Below are 16645 nucleotides of genomic sequence, written 5' to 3'. Positions count from 1 at the left end.
CAGGGTTCAGCTGATCACCATATTTGGGGTCGGGAAGGAATTTTCCTCCAGGGCAGATTGGAAGAGGCCCTGGAGGTTTTTCGCCTTCCTCTGTAGCATGGGGCACGGGTCACTTGCTGGAGGATTCTCTGCTCCTTGAAGTCTTTAAACCACGATTTGAGGACTTCAATAGCTCAGACATAGGTGAGAGATTTTTTGTAGGAGTGGCAGGGTGAGATTCTTTGGCCTGCGTTGTGCAGGAGGTCAGACTAGATGATCTTAATGGTCCCTTCTGACCTTAATATCTATGAATCTATATTTTCTCTCAGTTTTTACTGATTTACATTTTCACAGTTGTGAGCCGTCACGGTGTGGTGTTATGTGCGGCTGTTCCCCAGCTGCTCTATCCCAGAGGTGGCTGCAGCTCAGTGCTGGGCGAGCCATCCCTGTGCAACATTATGCATGGCTGTACCCCACCTCCCCTGCCCCAGAAGTGGCTGCATCTCCGCCCCGGGAGCTGGGTGACTCTTACCCAGCACTGGGAGAGTTGAATATTTGCTGACGGTTTTTGTTTCAGTTCCAGAAATCCCACATTTCTGAGAAGAGGCAGCTGCTGGGGTGTTATCTCCGGAGGGAGAAGTAGTGGTGACTCCCTGAAGGTGTCGAGCTGACGAGGAGCTTTCTGTCCGCTAGGGCTCTGGCCAAACTGTTTAGGTCCAGGGGAGTCACAACTCCAGCACTTCCAGTGCCCATTAAAGCACATGCGTTTCCACCAGACCCGGCCAAAGGGCCCGTGGGGGGAGCCGAGGAATGAAGGGTCCCTGCCCAGAGTGGGGTTCTCAGAGCAGCCCTGCTGACCTGGCGCTCCTTAGGGACACGCTGGCAATGACGTCTGGGCAGGGAAGGGCTAACAACTCATCCTGGCTTCATCTGCAGCCGGTTCGGATGCCCCACACTGAGCTCCCTGGCTCGCTCTGCATGTGACTGTTACCCCAGGGCAACGCCAGGGAATCGTGTCTCCCTGTGTTTAATGTGCTTTCAATGCAGGGAGAACCACTCCTTAAACTCCCCTGGGTTTGCAGAGAGCCTGGCACATCAGCTCTGAGAGGGGTGCAAGCTGGCCCCAGTCCACAAAGTGGTGCTAACTCTGATCCCTGCTAAGGGCATCTCACTTCTCAACATCCCAATGTCTTCGCTGTGGATCCCAGGCTTCGAGGCCAGCGATCATACTAGGAAGAGTTGCAGAGCCATCGGTGAGAGCTGTCAGGTTTAAATGTTGTTTATCAGTAGCTGGCTGTGACACCCTCCAGCCTCCACCGGGTCTGTTTCCTGTCTCATGCAGGAGGAAACTGAAAGTAGTGTGGAAACTGCTCTTTCCGAGAAACAAGCGGGTTAGCAGAATTCATACTGGCTGCAAAAGAAGATAGCAAACAAAGCCCTCAAAAAGCCCTGCCCTGTTGCAATGCTTCTCAGGGGACGTACAACCAGCACTGAGCTGATGCTGGGGTGGGGTGGCTGGGTGACAGCTGCAGAGTCACACGGCCGTTTTCTCAGTGAGCAGGCTGCTGTCACCAGAGGTTGTTCTGAAGCTGACAGCTGTAGAGGGCTCCAGGAGCATTTCCTTTTTCGGGCTTTTCCCTGCCATTGGGTATGAAACTGCTCCAGTTCACTGGTCTCTTGACCAATATCCTGCTCCTTTTTCTCCTTTAAGGGCAATCAGAGCAGCAATGTCTGCCTGCGTCTGCAGAGAGCCCGAAACCGCAGCTCAGAGAGGTATGAACTGCACCCAGTGTAACTGACACAGCATCACTGCCTGAGTCTGCAGAGAGCCTGAGCCCATCGCTCGGAGGGGTGGGATCTGCCTGTGACACTGCGGGTTTACCCAAGGTGTCCAGGGTAAACCACTATCCCCTGCTCACAGTGTGGGAGAGATGTGCCTGTGGCCAGTTGGGGGAAATTCACCGTTAACTCCCAGATACTGACAGCACTGACTCTCCACTCTGGGCTCCCCAAGCCCTGCTCTATCCCCTGCCACACACCCCTCTCTGCTGCACTAACGTGCCCCATCTCTCATTCTCTGGACACCTGCAGTGCCCCCCGATCCGCTGACTCCCAGCGGCGCCCCCCACAGGTTATGGGCGTTGCCTCAGTTCCACGCTCTCCTTCACACCCGGCACTTAGATGTGGCCACAGTAAAACCAAACGGAGGTTTATTTCACAGAGCTGGAGACAGAGATTCAAAAGAGTCCAAGAGAAGGGCTGGGAACAGCAGGTTACCGACAAACATAAACTTCAATCCTGAGCCTGCCTGTATTACCCAGCTCCTTTCCTGTCTAATAAGGGATCCCGCTGCCCGCGGCCTGGCTGGCCAGGGCAGAGGAGCTGGTACCCACCTCTCATGGGACCCTCCCATGGGCAAAGCATCACCTGCGACCATGACAGATCCCATCTTGGGCCCCTTTTTCTTCTCTTATACAGCCTCAGACTGCTCCGGTCCAGGGCATTCACTTCAGCTGAGCCCCAAGAGTCCTGACTCAGAGTCTTTCCCTGGGTGCTTTTTCCTTTGTCCATGCGCAGGCCTGCGGCTGGTCCTGACTGTAAATGCGGGGCCGGGCCGGGCGGGAAGGTGTCGATTGTTCTCACTCTCGTCTGGGAAGCTGTAGCCACTCTGGGCGCCTTTGCCAGGCAAGTCTGCACTCACTTGCCAGTGCTGAGGTTTGAAGGGATGAACTTTGCTGGGGGCAGGAGAGAAAAGGGAAGGGCCGGGTTGAACTGGGGACGTATATTTAAGGTTTTACGCCTTCCACCGCTGTGTACCTCAGGCAGCATCAGTCACAGTCCCAAACAAATGGGACCCTGAACACAGTTTGTTCTGCCCCCCACCCTCCCCTCCCCTCATGTCTCCCAACTTCCTTGTCCACAGTTTGGGATTCCAGGAGATCAGGAAAGTCAGGGTCTCTGGTCTGTTGGCAGCTCCGGGGCTCTACCGCCTGCCCTGTGATAGTGGTTCCAGCAGCTAGGACAGGGAGGCTTCACCAGTCGCTCGGCTGCTGTGAGTTCCTCTGCTCCCGCTGTAGTACGTGCAACGGCTCTCCCGCGGCTCCTCCCGCACCAGACACTGTGAGCTAAGGCAGAATCCAGCTGCTCCTTTGCTCTGCTGCCGCTCAGTTACCCAGACTGCCGCTGGGCTCGCCCATCGGCTATTCCCAGGCTGCACAACTGGCTCGCCTGGTGACATGTGACTTGCCCAGGTGGCTACAAACCCCATCTTGTTGCTGTGACTTTGCAAAGAAGAACAAAGGCCAACAAGAGAGAGAATATAAAGGGCCTTAGAAGCCCCTCCATTTGGTCTGCAGCTGGCTCAAGAGACAGACTCTCCACCCCAAGGAGATGCCTGAAAGAAATTGGAACAAAGGACAGTAACCGCAGGGGGTGTGAGTGATAGCTGGACAGAATCCAGTCTGTGAAAAAAACTTATCGGAACATCTCCAGCGTGAGAATTCATCTATGATCAGTTTCTTAAATGTATTGGCTTAGACTTGCGTATTTGCTTTATTTTACTTGGTGACTTACTTTCTTTTGTCTGTTCTTACTTGGAACCACTTAAGTCCTACTTTTTATATTTAATAAATTCACTTTTGCTTATTAATTAACCCAGAGTAAGTAATTAATACCCGGGGAAGCAAACAGCTGTGCAGATCTCTCTATCAGTGTTATAGAGGGCGGACAATTTATGCGTTTACCCTGTATAATCTTTATACAGGGTATAAGTGATTTATTTGGGGGTTGGATCCCATTGGGAACTGGGTATCTGGGTGCTGGAGACAGGAGTACCTGCTAAGTGGTTTTCAGTTAAAGCCTGCAGTTTTGAGGGATGTGGTTCAGCCCTGGGCCTGTGTTTGCAGCACGCTAGTGTGTCTGGCTCAACAAGGCAGGGTTCAGAAGTCCCAAGGTGTAACAGGGAAAACAGGCTTGGAGGTAGTCTCAGCACCTCAGGTGACAGTCCCAAGAGGGTCTCTGTGACCCAACCTGTCACAATCTCCCCCTCCTCCATAGAGTCAAGGTCGATGTAGTTAGGTCGACACACTGTCAGTGTAGATGCTGCATTGCTTGCGATCCACTGTTGTGAGCCTTCCCACAATGCCCTGCACTGTCAGTTCAATTGACACAGACGCTGTGAGGATGCGCATCACCGACACAAGGAGCAAAGTCTATCCAGGCACAAGCGATGCAATTACTGTGGTGACTGTAGGCCAACATAAGTTAGATCGACTTCATTTGGTCGTGTAGACATGGCCATAATCTTGCTTTCACTACATCTGTATCTCCGTGCTGTGCTACCATTAAGCACAGCGTGGGTTCTGAGCTGAAGTTGTTCCAGCTGCTGTGTACCCTCCCTGTGGGTCAGCACACCTGGTAGTTCTGTGCATGTCCAGTGGATCGGGGCTGGATGCTCCAGGGGGACACTTGGAGGATGCAGGGGTCAGTGGATGCCTAATCCTAACCCAGATAGGGCCTGCGGGGCCCAGGCAGGCAGTGCTTGTCGGACTAGAAGCAGGTGGTTTCGGGGAGCTGATGCACACTAGCCCCAGACAAAACTGCTTCACGTGGAGGGCAGGGAGAGGAGAACCTTACGGCTAGAAAGCTTTTCCTAATGTTCAATGTAAATTTCCCACACTGCCAGCTAAGCCGGTGCCTTCTTGTGCTGCCTATGGAGACTGTTCCATCTCCGTCCTCTTTATAACAACCTAGCACATATTTGAAGCCTATTCTTATGTCCCGCCTCGGCCTCCTTGTCTCTAGGTTCTTTCAATCTTTCCTCGTAGGTCAGGTTTTCTAAAGCTGTGATAATTTTCGTTGCTCTCCTCTGGACTCTCTCCAATTTGTCCACTTCTCCTTAAAGTGCGGCACCCAGAATTCAACACAATACTCCAGCTGAGGCCTCCCCACTGCTGAGTAGAGCGGGACAAACATCTCCTGTGTCTCACATACGACTCTCCTGTTAACACAGCCCAGAATGACATTAGGGGGTTTTGCAACTGCATCACGCTCTTGACTCAAATTCAATTTGTGATCCACTGGAACCCCAGATCCTTTCCAGCCGTACGACCCCCTAGCCAATTGCTCCCCAGTTTGTAGTCGTGCATTTGATTTTTCCTTCCAAATGCAGCACTTGGCTCTTGTCTTAATGGAATTTTTTCTCATTCATTTTGGACCAATTCTCTAATGTGTCAAACTCACCTTGAATTAAAATCCTGCCCTCCACAGAGCTAAGAAGAAACCAGCCGCCATTGACAGCTGGAAACCATCCTAGCAAGGATCCTGCCCATGTGAGACTTTGTGTCAGTTGACTTGTCAGCATCTGCATGATTGTCCCGGTGAGGAAGATGATCACACGGGCATATTTGTGTGACGCTGTCACTCTCTGGAGAGCATGAGGATGGGTGTGGTATAAACCCCGAGCTAACTAGTTAGATCTTTGTATGTACTGTGCCCAGTCCAGCTATCCAGCCATGTCCCATCTATCATCCCTGTCTCTAGCTATCCCTATCAGCTCTGTCTCGATCTCTATATCTTTTCTCTTTGTCGCATTATAAGAGAGGGTGGTAGAGAGGCTACCAGTCAGGACTGCCGGACACTTTCCATTTTAAGACCCTGTTTTCAGTTACCTATAACTTTGCCAACTAACCATTTGGGCTGAAATTTCCCAGGCCGGGTGTCTGCCTCCAGCTGAAGTTTTGGGGAAAGTATCCCGAAAATGGGTCAGCGGTAGCTGAGAATAAGGCTAGGAGGAGAAAATACATTGTTTTGCCCTGTGTCTTGGTTACAGGGCTCTCACTGCTTCTCTGACACTGCCTCTGGGTGCACCCCGTCATGGGCCATTATTAGCACAGACAGACACACAGCCTGCCCTTCCTTTCACTGGCTGGGAGGGACAGTTCTGGGTTTCCACTCAGCAGAGGGGCCTGGCCCTTTGCTCCAGCTCTTCGCACAGGTGGATCCCAGCCGATCCCCCATGGCGTGGTCATTCACCTCCCCGGGAACCTGCCCCCCATATCTTGGCTGACACGTCCAGCATCACATCCCTGGGAACCTGCCTATTCAAAGATCTTTCTGGGACCTTTTGCCCAGGAAGATCCCAAAGCCCTTTATGGAGTGAGGGGAGCTGCTGGTACTTGGAGATTAGGCAGGGGACATGGTGGGCAACCGTTAGGAGAAGGCAAAAGAGGGATCCCCCCATGGGGTTCCCCACCTGCACATGTGGGGTACAGGGCTGGCTGTGCCTCACTGCATCTATGCAGGGGTCGTCCCTGTTACCTCTCCTGTGGTGGAGTTGTGCCCTTGGCCTGCTCTCAGACCGATACCCTCATGGATCCATTGTTTGTGTCCTAGCAGGACTGAAAATGTGCTGTCCTGCCCTTACGAGTGGTATCCAGTGACCAAACAAGCAAAGCATTGTTTATTTAGCAGCAGAAATGTGGCATTAGAGAAAAAGTTGTTAAAACAACAGCCTGTATGTGTGTCTATCTACCTAGAATCCTACCATTTCCTGATGTTAGCCCCAGTAGGTCCGGCTTCTCCAGCAGGCTCCTGTGCCCGGATCCAGGTGCCCTCCCATTGCTCCTCCACCCGCCCCAAGACTTGGGCCACATTTGACTCCTTCTGGGGTTCTTTTTTCTCCTGAATTCACAGGAATTGGCCATTCCCAGTGAAAACAGTTTTGTAGGCTGGAAGGAGACAAGAACTGGCAGGGAGGGATCGCTCAGTGGTTTGAGCATTGGCCTGCTAAACCCAGGGTTGTAAGCTCAATCCTTGAGGGGGCCATTTAGGGATCTGGGGCAAAAATTGGGGATTGGTCCTGCTTTGAGCAGGGGGTTGGACTAGATGACCTCCTGAGGTCCCTTCCAACTCTGAGATTCTATGAAAAGCTAATAACTCTGCCATTGTTCCTTTAACATTAGAGCTGGCTGAAACTTTTGGACACAAACTCCCACCCCAATCCCCACCCATTTAAAAAGGCAGATTGAGCACCAACTTCTGTTTTTGAAATTAAAAGTTGAGACTTTACAGTTGGGTAGAAAATAGGGACAACGTGGCTGGAGGGTAACAGAGGCCTGTCTGGTTTCAAAGTAGCAGCTGTGTTAGTCTGTTTCCGTAAAAAGAAAAGGAGGACTTGTGGCACCTTAGAGACTAACAAATTTATTAGAGCATAAGTGATGACATGAGCTGTAGCTCACGAAAGCTTATGCTCTAATAAATTTATTAGTCTCTGAGGTGCCACAAGTACTCCTTTTCTTTTTACAGAGGCCTGCCTGAGTCTGCAGAAAGCCTGAGATGGGAAAATACCCTATACCTCTTGACAGAGGGTGTAAACTCCTCAGCCCACTACTCTGGGGGGTCCTGCGAGCCCCACCCCAGCAGTGCTATCTATGTAGCGCAACAGAGGATGAACCCAGTCAATGCTGTGAACAAACTAGGGAACCCCACCGCTGTCACCAATGCCTCCTCCAGAGAAAGGAGCGGGGCAAGATGCATCATGCTCCTTTCACTTCTAATGTGGTTGTGGCCACAATATGTGGGTGTTGCCATAGGGTGGTCCACGTGCCTACAGCTCCAAGGGGATGGATTGTGGATTCCTGGAGTGGGAAGGAGCCCCTCAGTAATCCCAATGTCTCTGCCACTCTAGAGGGATTCTGGGGGGCCGCTGATATGTGACCACAATGGGGCCTGGTTCCTGATGGGGGTTGTGAGTTGGGAGGATGGCTGTGGCCAGCCCAATAGCCTGGGTGTCTATGTTGACACGGTGCCCTATGCTGAATTTGTATGGGGATATGTGGGCTCTGGGGGTCCAAGCCATGAGCCTGGAGTCCTGAACCTCAGGGATGAATGATGCCAGAACCTCCTTCAGCACCTCCATTCTTCTCTTCATCACTCTCCATATGTCACTGTGACCCCCCTTCCATCTGTCCCTCTTCCATTCATCCAGTAATGAAACTCCATTCTCTGGGGGCAGTGTGAGATGACTACAGGAGAGGATCTGAGATCTACCAGCAATGCCCACATGCCTGAGTCTCCAGAGAGCCTGAGCCAATTGCTCTGAGAAGGAGGAGCTGCTCTGTCATAAATATAAAGGGAAGGGTAAACCCCTTTAAAATCCCTCCTGGCAGAGGAAAAATCCTCTCACCTGAAAAGGGTTAAGAAGCTAAAGGTAACCTCGCTGGCACCTGACCAAAATGACCAATGAGGAGACAAGATACTTTCAAAAGCTGGGAGGAGGGAGGAAAAAAAAGGGTCTGTGTCTGTCTGGGTGATGCTTTTCCCGGGGACAGAACAGGAATGAGGTCTTAGAACTTTTAGTAAGTAATCTAGCTAGGTATGTGTTAGATTATGATTTCTTTAAATGGCTGAGAAAAGAGCTGTGCTGAATAGAATGACTATTCCTGTCTGTGTGTCTTTTTTGTAACTTAAGGTTTTGCCTAGAGGGATTCTCTATCTTTTGAATCTAATTACCCTGTAAGGTATCTACCATCCTGATTTTACAGAGGTGATTCCTTTACTTCTATTAAAAGTCTTCTTGTAAGGAAACTGAATGCTTTTTCATTGTTCTAAGATCCAAGGGTTTGGGTCTGTGGTCACCTATGCAAATTGGTGAGGATATTTACCAAACCTTCCCCAGGAAGTGAGGTGCAAGGGTTGGGAGGATTTTGGGGGGAAAGACGTGTCCAAACTACGTTTTCCTAGTAAATCCAGTTAAAGTTTGGTGGTGGCAGTGGAAGTCCAAGGGCAAAGGGTAAAATAGTTTGTCCCTTGGGGAAGTTTTAACCTAAGCTGGTAAAAGTAAGCTTAGGAGGTTTTCATGCAGGTCCCCACATCTGTACCCTAGAGTTCAGAGTGGGGAAGAAACCTTGACAACCATAAAGGAGGCTCTGTAGGGCCTGGAGGTGGAAGACATGGACCTGAGTGTGCAAACCCTTCAGGCCCTGCCCTCCTTCCTTCACTGGGAGATGGAGAACCCCTACAGGGGTCCAGTGCATTCCTGACCAAAAGAACTCCAGAATCGACGTCCGGAGGTTGGTCAGGAAACCCGGGGCTGGGACCAGGGTGTTGAGCCGGTACCAGAGCATGGACAGGACTTGTTGATTAAGCACCAGTGCTCTCCCTCGAAGGGAGAGACATTGGAGTAGTCCCGTCCATTTCCGGAGCTGCTCTATCACCCCGCCCTCTAAATTTTGCCAGTTCTCCGGTGGAGAGGCATGCATTGAAGAAAGGTAAACCCGGAGGTAGAGCAGCAGACCCGCGCTCCACCGGATGGTCTGAAGTGCGGGTGGGAAGGAGATGGCCTGCCACCAGTCCCCTACCACCAAGCCAGAGCTCTTGACCCAGTTGACCCGAATAAATGGCCTGGCAAGCCTCCACCCTCGCCAAGTCTCCTGGGTCCTGGACCACAAGGAGCATGTCATCAGCGTACGCCGACAGGACCAGCTGTAGCTCCTGCTCCCACAGCACCAACCCCGTCAAGCTCCTGCAGAGGAGACAGAGGAAGGGCTCGATCGCCAGAGCGTACAGTTGGCCCAAGAGGGGGCACCCCTGCTGTACTCCTCGCCCGAAGCTGACCGCTTCGGTCAGGGTCCAGTTGAGCCTAACCAGACACTCTGCGGAAGCGTACAGCACCCGGAGAAAACCCACAAACTGGGGTCCGAAGCCAAAAGCCTGCAGAGTGCTCAGGAGGTACTCGTGGTCCACCCTATCGAACGCCTTCTCCTGATCCAGGGACAGGAAGGCGAACGACTGACTGTCTCTACACCTGAGTTCCAACAGCTCTATCGCTGCATTTCTCCATCGGCTGGTGCCCCAGGTGTAATCATGGCAGAAAAACCGGGCATGCACCTTCCCTAGGTCCCACCATCGCCGCGCCGAGGGAAAGGCACGCCGCTGCCCTCGCCAGACCAGCCAGAACTCCCGGAAGGACATCACGAAGCCCTCATCCTCCAACAGGCTGTTGTTAAAATGCCAATAGGCCAGCCCTGGCCTCTCTGCACAGAGGGATGGCTAGGTGATGATCAGAAAATGGGGCCGGCCGAATGCTGGAGGAGTGGACTTGTGAGAGATGGAAGCGTGATAAATAAATGCGGTCCAACGGGGAGTGGCGCGACCAATGGGCCTCCACCCGGACAAAGGTGAATGTGGAAGTGTCATCCAGGTGGTGGTCATGCCAGACGTCAACTAGGGAGTGATGTTCAACTATCTCCCAGAGGACATTCGCCGTGGCCGGGCTCTGCTCGGTCCCCGAGCGGTCCCGCTACTCGAGGGTGTTATTAAAGTCCCCTCCCAGGACCAGGCACTTGTGAGAATCTAAGGTGCCGAGGAAGGCAGACGCCTGCTGATAGAATTGCGGCCGCTCCGGGCCCGATGTCGGGGCATAGATGTTAATGAGGTTGACCACGAGCCCCTCCATACTGACCTGGAGGTGCAGCAGGCGACCCGGCACGGCCTCGGCGACCCCAGCACCTCGGGATGTAGGTCGGGGGAGAATAGGGTTTCTTGGTTATTCCCTGGCGGGGTCCTTGGTGCAACCCCGTGGCCCACTGAACTGGGCAGGCAGGGTGAGGACCCTCGACGGGGCGCCTGATGGGCCGGAGCTACTAGGCCCTCCTCGAACCCTGAGCCAATAGGGGACGGCGGAGGGAAAATAGCAGCTCCTAGTGGATTGGGGCAGGAGAACACAAAGGCTGCTCCCTGGGGGTCATCAATTGGAAAAGGGAAGGAGACAGCCCCAGGGGCGGCAATTACAGCGCAGGAGGTGGACTGGATAGGGGTAAGGGCGGGGGCAGGGGTAGGGGTGAGATTCTGGGTTTCGGGAGGCAAGCAGCTGGATGGTGGCACCTTCTGATCAGGCTCAAGGGTTAAGGGGGTGGGGAGGGGGCTCTCAGTGATACCGGGCACGGGCTCTATGGTAGATTTAGCGGCCACAGCATCAGGAGATGGACTATCTTCTGTGGGGCCCCCGCCCGGGAAGGAAGTCAATTGCTCCACACCTACGGGGGGGACCTCTGGTGAATCCAGGGTCTCCTTGGAGGAGGGAGCAGAAGCAGCTGTTAGGGGAAGGGAACATGGGAAAAAGGGGAGTGGAGTGAGGTTGCCCAGATCAAGGTTCACTGGCAAAAGGTTGTCCTCCCCCTGGGTGACCGGGGTCACATCCAGGGCCTCGATCTCCTTGAACATGGAGGAGAGGATGCCTTCCGCCACCCCGGGGTTCTCCCGCTGGCACCCGCCTTGACGGTCGCCTCGGGGTTCACGGGGGCTTCGGGTGGTGTCGGGGCAGAAGGGGCCTCCTCGAGGGTCTCGGAGGGGAGGGTCTCCCTTGGAGGGGAGACACTACCTTCCGGTGCTGCCACGTCTTCCCCAGCTGGCACCGGTGGATGGAACGCACTCATGGGCAAAGCGGAAGTTTCGGCATTGGTGTCCCCCCTCCTGGTCTTCCTGGGGGCCTCCGCTTCAGATGGGCGAAGCAGAGCTCGAGCCTTTCACTTGCCTCGTTTCCTCTGGACTAGGGCCCAGCCCTCCATGGCATTGTCTGAGGGCTGGCTAGCAGAGGTCATATCAGGGGGTAGAAGTGATAACTCAGGGACTTGGGGGGGGGGCAGCATTAGGAGGGAGGAGTCCCCCTGGGGCGAGCTCTCTCCCATGCCCGGCAGTGTCTCTGCCGCACTCTCCTCCATAGGCTCCGCCAGATTGCCTACAGCGAGGGCAGGGCTTTCCCGCTCATCTGGGCATTGTAGGGGAGGTGCCCCTTGGGCCTGAGCGGGAGTAGTGGTGGTCCGAGAAGGAGGGGCGGTGGTTTCGGGTACCGGATGGCCAGGGGCATCGGCAATGATGGGGCCGATGTCCTGCCAGGTCTCGGGGATCCCAGGTGCCCCTCCTTGTCGGGCCAAGGGGCAGTCCCTCCGGGTGTGCACCGCCGCCCAGCATAAGTAGCACCGGGCCTCCCCTGTGGAATAATACACCCGGTAACGGGTCCCCCGGTGGGGGACTAGGAAGGATCCCTCGAGCACCTCTCCGTCACGTGCCGCCGGCCGCAGTAGAAGCTGCACTTGCCGGCGGAACGAGAAGATGTGCCGGAGGGTGAGGTCCTTGTAGTCCAACGGAAGAGGGCTAATAACAGAAACGGGTTTCCCCAGGGTGGAAAGGGCAGGTAACAGGGCGGCATTGGGTAGAAAAGGAGGGACGGAGGGCAGGACTAGGCGGACGCCCAGGTCCTCCAGCGGCTCCAGGGGGACGAACACCCCCCCCCACCACCATCAGTCCCTTCTCCACCGCCTCTTGGGCCGCGGCCTCCGATGCCAGGAAGAAGACGACCTTCCCGTACATTTTGGAGGCCATCACAGTGGTCGAGGGCCCCACCACCCTCACCAATGCTCACACGTAGGTCTCCACGTGGGGCGAGGCGGGCACCAGGAGGCATCAGATGCCAGGCTTCCTTCTTATGGTGGGAAAGGGGCCCCGGTCGCTGTTGATGATGGCGGAGGCGGTGGGCTGGAGAGATGACAAGGCAGCATGTGGGGGGGCTGCTGCCGCCCGGGCATACGCTCTGGGGGCCGAGGGAGGGCCACCCCCAGAGCTAGTGGAGGGGACAGTGGGGAGGGATGCCGTGGCTGGTGGCGGGGCTACGGTAGTGGGAGCAGCCCCTGCCATGCAGGGCCTGGTGGTTTTAGCGGGGCCTTTCCCCTTCTTCTTACCCTGGCCTTTCCCGCCAGCTGGGGGGGCTCCCCCAGAGTCTGGGGAGGCAATGGGTATGGCAGAGGTTACCCTGGTGCCCTCCGCTGCCGATGCCCCAGCAGGGTCAGTGGCAGGTGGTTTGGCTTGGGGGTGGGATGGAGGGGCAGATGGGGGAGGGGCAGCTGGGGCTGCTGGAGGGGTCTCACCCCTCCCACCTCTCGCCATCGTGATCAGGGAGGGAAGGGGAGACACCAGAAGAGGGGATGGGGGGAAGCAGATCGGTCACTCCTCCCCACTAGGCTGCAGGCAGGGGAGGAAGTCCGGGGGGGGGGGGGCACGGGAACCCACGTGCACTTATACAGAGAGTCCTATCTGGTTGGCTGTTGCTTCTGGCCCAAACGGTAGAATCAGGACGAGCAGCTGAATCCAGAGGCCGATGCGCAGTGATGGTAAAAGTAGTGTTGGGGGACACAGATGAATCGGGGGGGCAGCTCTGTGCCACACCCCCTGTGTCCCTACACACACAGTCAAGACACAGTCAAGGCTTTCCCCCACACGAGAGCACAGTTCGAAAGTTACTCAGTCTGAAAGCCCTTTCCCGGTAGTCTGGAGAGTATCCGGGGGTTCAGATGATTTTTCCTCCTCTCTCTCTCCCTTCTCCCTCTGTAGGCTTTCAGCAATTCCGCACTGCACAGCTTCACAGTTCCTGCATCCCACAGATTCCAACGCAACCCTCTGAGCAAGCAGATAAGAGTCTCTCTCAAGTGACAACTGTAGGAGGTCTTGAGGCTGGGGTCTTCCACTCCCCCCCTCTGGGGAGCGGGCCAGCAGGTCCGCAGCAGGCCCCCTCTACCCTTCGGGGGCTGCAGCTGGAAACGTAGCGGCGTCCAAGGGTGGAGGAGGGGCTCGCACCCAGCTGACCAGCACCCAAGGGGCAGCAGAAAAGGGGGGGGGGGATGGCGTCCGGCTCAGCTCGGGGGGCGGCTGGGGTGGCAGTAGCAGCAGCGGAAGGGGCAGAGGGAGGGAAAGCCCCAGCCTAAGAGCAGCCAGAGCGATAGCAGCGTCCAAGGCCGGGGGGGGCCCGGCCGGCCGCCGGCCACTAAGCAGCAGCAAAAACAAAAAAGAAGCGGGGGGAGAAGGGGGAGCATCTGGCCCGGTTGGGGGAGAAGTGGAAACGGCGACAGCAGCAGGGGCAAAAGCAAGGAAAGCCCAGGCCAGAGGGCAGCAGGAGAGTGTGAGAAGGGAGCCTTCTTTCCTGTAGAGGGAAGAAAGTTTGCTATAAATTAATTAAAGCACCTGAAGCCAATTAAAGCACCTGAAGCCAATTAGAGCACCTGAAGCCAGTCACCTGATAAAACCCCCCTGCTTCAATGAGACAAGGGAAGGAGTTGAAGCAGAGGGGATCGGTGTTGGAGCAGAGAGCAGTTTGGAGGAGTTGAAGCAGAGGGGACTGGCATTGGAGCAGAGAGCAGTTTGGAGGAGGTGAAGCAGAGGGGATCGGCGTGGGAGCAGAGAGCAGTTTGGAGGAGTTGAAGCAGAGGGGATCGGCGTGGGAGCAGAGAGCCGTTTGGAGGAGTTGAAGCAGAGGGGATCAGTGTTGGAGCGGAGAGCAGTTTGGAGGAGTTGAAGGAGAGTGGATTGGTGCTGGAGCAGAGAGCAGTTTGGAGGGAATCAGAAGAGACTTTCGAGAAGTGCTGCGGTGGGCTAAGAAGACCAAGACCCTTGGTAAAGGGACACCTGGTTTGTGCGGAGGGAGGGCAGGAGAGGCAAGTAGCCCAGGGGAAGGAACTGCTAGTTCTCACGGTTTACCTCTATCCCTAGGGCCCCTGGGCTGGGACCCAGAGTAGAGTGTGGGCCCAGCTCCCTCGCTCTCTACTCCCCTCTTCTAGGACACTAGTGGGGCAGTTAATACCCCCATTCAGGGGTGAGAAATGGTGCCCTGAACCCTCCCCAAGAAGAGAAAGTGCAAGACCCATCAAAGTAGTGCTGGCAATTTGCTACAGTGCCTACCTCAGGGCAGAGTGTCAAAAACAGGGCAGACACCCCAAAGTGGTGCTGTGTTGTATAATTTTGCCAAGCCAGTAAAAAATGTGACAGTTTCACCCTGGGGTCACAGACAGGCCTCTTAGCCTCTCCAGTCAATCTTCTGCGGAGACAAATTGGACTTTGTGATGAATGGTCCCAAAAATCACACCACACTCAGGCTGGTTGCATTCCCAGGATACCAGTCACTAACCCCAGCTCAATTGCCCTAGATCCTACACCAAAGACAACGCCTGTAGCCTTGTTGAGATTCCCAGTGTTCACCCACCGCACCCCCACTCACTTCTCCCTCCCTGCACAGTTCAGCGATATCCTTCTTAGGGAGCTGGTTATATGCCATTCTCTTGCTGTTTCCTTTGACTACCCTAGTTTTACTGCTGCAGGTCACTATACTCCTCGTACATTCAGCATCCCACAGCTCACACCATCTCTCACAGAGCCACAGGATTGGTGCTACGGCCCCAGCTTTGGAACTGTCTCTCGGCTGATCCACTTCAGCAAAACACTCAGGTTTTCCACAGAACGCTCAGTCAACCTGTGGAACTCCTTGCCAGAGGATGTTGTGAAGGCCAAGACTATAACAGGGTTCAAAAAAGAACTAGAGAAGTTCACGTTGGATAGGTCCATCAATGGCTATTAGTCAGGTTGGGCAGGGATGGTGTCCCTAGCCTCTGTTTGCCAGGAGCTGGGAATGGGCGACAGGGGATGGATCAGTTGATGATTCCCTGTTCTGTTCATTCCCTCTGGGGCACCTGGCATTGGCCACTGTCAGCAGACAGGAAATTGGGCTCAATAGACCTTTGGTCTGACCCAGTCTGGCCGTTCTTATGTTCGGATTGTTAGTCACCTGGCACATGGCGCACAGGGACCTTTAGGGAGATGAGAGAACTGAAGGTTCAAGCATGGCCCATTCTGGTCAGCCCAGAGACCAGCCAAGCTGCAGTGAACCCCAATCTGACCTCCTGGGTCAGTCCCCAGGTGAGAGCCCCAACTCCTTCCAGCATCCAACCCGTATCCCCCACCTCACCTCTCCCTAGTCCTTTCTTGTAGAGCTGGAGGTGCTTCGCATCTTCCCTGCTGAGAGGTGGGGAAATCCATCTCCCTCTGGGGCACGGGTTGCCAGGTGACAATGGCCAAGTGGTTGGATTTCCCATCATCTTAGTGGATTCTCCACTGAGATGGGGTCGGCCCGTCCTATTCCAGTTCCCCAGCCCAGCAGCGAGGCGCAGTCCCACCTCAGGGCTTGTCTACACTTGAAATGCTGCAGGGGGTCTCTCATCAGCGTAGTTAATCCAGCTCCCCGAGAGGCCGTAGCTGGGATGAAGGGAGAATTCACCCAATGACCTAGTGCTGGCAACACCCGGGGTTAGGTCAGTTTAACTTGTTTGGGGGTTTGTGTGGGTTTTTCACACCGCTGAGTAACCTAGTGGTACCAACCGAATTTCCCAGTGCAGACCAGGGTGGTGTCTCTAGCCTGCCCTGAGAGCAAACAGTCCTTTCACACACATGGGATAACAATGTGGCATGCAGGGGAAACTGAGGCACAGCTAGGGACCATAAAAATATTTCAGAAAATTCCCACTTTGTCACACTCGGTCTGGGGAGTCAGTGCTGTGCCTGGCACGATGGGGACCCAGATTTTGGTCGGGGAAGAGGTCTGGGTAGTGCCGAGCATGATGCAGGGACTGATCTCAGTTGGGAGGGTGCATGTCTGTGCCCAAGGGCCCTGATCATGGTCAGTGTCTGTACAGCGCCTGACACAGTGAGGTCCCCAGTCTAGGTCAGGGGGGGTCTGTGCAGCACCTGGCGCAATGGGCAGCGCCTGCACTCTGCCATCCCACAGCTAACACCAAGCCACGGAGCCCGAGGGAGGCTGTGGCGGTGGCAGGACTGGCCCTAGCGGGAG

The 16645-nt window shown here is 55.0% G+C and overlaps 1 protein-coding gene across 3 annotated transcripts in view; it reads left to right on the top strand.

Annotated features, from left to right (window-relative positions):
• Positions 1-16645, top strand: part of LOC114018628 (RING finger protein 112) — a 135082-nt gene that overhangs the window by 73072 nt on the left and 45365 nt on the right. The gene's annotated exons all lie outside the window — the stretch shown is intronic.

The sequence above is a fragment of the Chelonia mydas genome, chromosome 6 (assembly GCF_015237465.2).
Source record: "Chelonia mydas isolate rCheMyd1 chromosome 6, rCheMyd1.pri.v2, whole genome shotgun sequence".
Taxonomy (NCBI): Eukaryota; Metazoa; Chordata; order Testudines; family Cheloniidae; genus Chelonia; species Chelonia mydas.
Note: the sequence above shows the minus strand (reverse complement) of the source record. Positions and strands in the feature narration are given on the sequence as shown.